Source organism: Pinus tabuliformis, chromosome J, assembly GCF_031772625.1.
Source record: "Pinus tabuliformis cultivar Carrire ecotype Pingquan chromosome J, CPIR1, whole genome shotgun sequence".
Taxonomy (NCBI): domain Eukaryota; kingdom Viridiplantae; phylum Streptophyta; class Pinopsida; order Pinales; family Pinaceae; genus Pinus; species Pinus tabuliformis.
In genome coordinates, this window is record NC_142295.1 from 362,613,318 (window position 1) to 362,615,873 (window position 2,556).

Here is a 2,556-nt window from a genome sequence, read left to right on the forward strand (position 1 = left end):
CATTGACCACAAAGAAAAGCATTTGTAAAGGAAACCAGAATCATCATAAATGAAAGGTCAACCTCCACCCAGGTACTTTTCCATGTAATGATCAGGTAATGGGACTCCCCTATCCCAGTCAATATATTCATATACATATCACTTTAAAACTCATAACTTTTCCCATTTGTGCAGTATATCATACGTATAGAGGCAATTTCGAAATCATGGACATAATTATCCCAAGCATACAAGCTCACATCATCTAATCGATGGTGATGGTATGCTACAAGTAAATCACTGCCTCACAGGAAGTTCTGCAAAATTAAAGAGAGGACAACTTCTAAGGCCACAACCAATGATTTTCTAGCCTTCAAGATCCCAAATAGCAAGAGCATGACGCTGCCAAGGAATTTATCACAACAACACACCTAATGTCATTGTTGTTAGTGTGTCATATAGATCAAATGCTATAAGTAAGATATCATCATGCTCGCATCCAATTACTACACTTATAATTGAGCTCCTCCCTAGATTCACGGATTCATGCAAATTTACTATGCAAGAAATACATCAATTATAGTCTAACTTTTAACACCTAAACACTTATTTAGTTAATTTTCTAAAAATCATTATGAGAACCCTTACTTGGTTAACCTGATAAACTGAATATCGACTTATTAGCCTATGATAGAGCCCATCTAGTCCAAGTGCTAAACTTGGATGCTTTGATACCACTCTGTAATATCCCCCCTCCTAATCCTTATCATAACACCAATTAAGAGGTGGCAATTATTATGTTGACCCAAGATCCAAGGTGTTTTTATGGAAATGGGGTCTAAAAATTTCGATATTTTCAGCTTACTCAAAATCATAGTTTGACATCACCATTGCATTCATCTCGTGAAGATGATTCTGATGATATAAAGCCTTACCTCAATCTGACCTTTAGATCATAAGATTTGACCATTCAAGTTTTGGCGAATCAGAGAGTGCCACCTCATTAGCTTGGCCACATGGCAACCACATAGCTATAACCCCTAGTTATCCTCCCAATGCCACTTGGTAATTTCATATTGGTTTTCTACTTGTTTATGGGTTTGGGTTCCACGAACCTGCATTATGCGCCATTGCGCAATTATATATATATATATATATATATATATAGATACATATATATATATGAACGAATTCGAGAACTGATAGTGTAGGCGAATAATAGCAAGGATACAAAATAGCTCTGCAGAATTAGCTCTGCAAGGGTTTTTAGACAACTGATCCTGCTGTGGATTCTGTCCCTGCCAAGCCCGTGGTGAATGAAGATTCCAATGCCGCTAGAGAAAAGCCCGTGAAGGCGTCAAAGGAGAAAAAGGTGAAATCCCCAATGGAAAAGAAGCCGAGGGATGACAAGGGTTTGGAGCCCATACCTGCATAGCCCCCTTATTTACAAAGGATCTTTGGAGCCATAACAGCTCTGAATGAGTGCAGTGGTTCGAGCCCTTATGTGATAGTGAAGTTCATGAGTGAAAAGTATAAATCTGAGGTCTAACTCCAGAATTTGACAAATTCCAGCAAGCTAACCAAAGTGAAAGGCTCTTATAAGCTTGTCGAGAAAGAAAAGAAGCACGACGCACCCAAGCCTAAGACAGAAAAGAAACTTGCAACCAAGAAGCCTAAAGCACCTGCTACCAAGGTTCCCATAAAGGCCCCTTCCAAGGCATATGAGCCCAAGGCACCGAAGAAGGTTGAGCCTGCGGCTGTAAAGAAAGTTGCAGCTCCAAAGATAGCTGCGAAACCTGCGCTCCAAAGGTGACGGTCCCCAAAGCCAAGAAATCAGCTGCAGCCGCTAAGCCTGCTACTCCGAAAAGGTCTTCTACAAGATTGGTTGCCAAGCCCATTGTTCCTAAAGTTGCGACGAAGCCTACACCCAAGAAATCCGATGGGGTTGCAAAGAAAGCCAAGATGGAGACAGTCTACTGGGAAGAGGGCTTCAGATTCCTAAAGGACTCCACAGAGGCCTTAATGCAATGTGGCGCACCTAATGTTGCTTGGCCTAGCCACCTCTAGACGAAATCAAAACCCTCACCTCTGGTAAATTCTCTTCGATTTCAAATTCTTATTAAAACTCCTTTGGGGATGTCACTTTTGGTTTGGGTTCATGCAATAGACTGTGTGTTGCATTTGAAGAATCTTATCTCCCATCATATTGGATATCCTGCTGGATTACAATATCTGATTTTTGGGGGCAGAGCACTCTAGGACCCCAGACCCCTCACAGACTACAATATTTTACCTGTGTCTACTATAATACTCAATCTGAGGCTGAGAGGTGGCACAGTAGACTACAACAAAACAAATCATACAGGAGGAGGCATTGGGAGCAGTTCAACAAAAAATACAGAAACACATCAAAAGCACAAAAATGGAGGACTTTCTTTCAAGAACATCCTCCAAGGGAAAAATACACCTTCAACGACACCAAAGCAAGTTGGAACCGAACCCAGTCCATATATTGTGGAGCAACTGAATCATATCCTAGAATTAAACATAGATATACCAGAAACAGATGAGCATTGT

General features: G+C 40.8%; 1 pseudogene; it reads left to right on the top strand.

The window, feature by feature from the left end:
- The first annotated feature begins 251 nt into the window (after nt 1-251).
- LOC149227244 (histone H1-like) lies at nt 252-2,046 on the top strand (annotated as a pseudogene).
- The last annotated feature ends 510 nt before the right edge of the window (nt 2,047-2,556 follow it).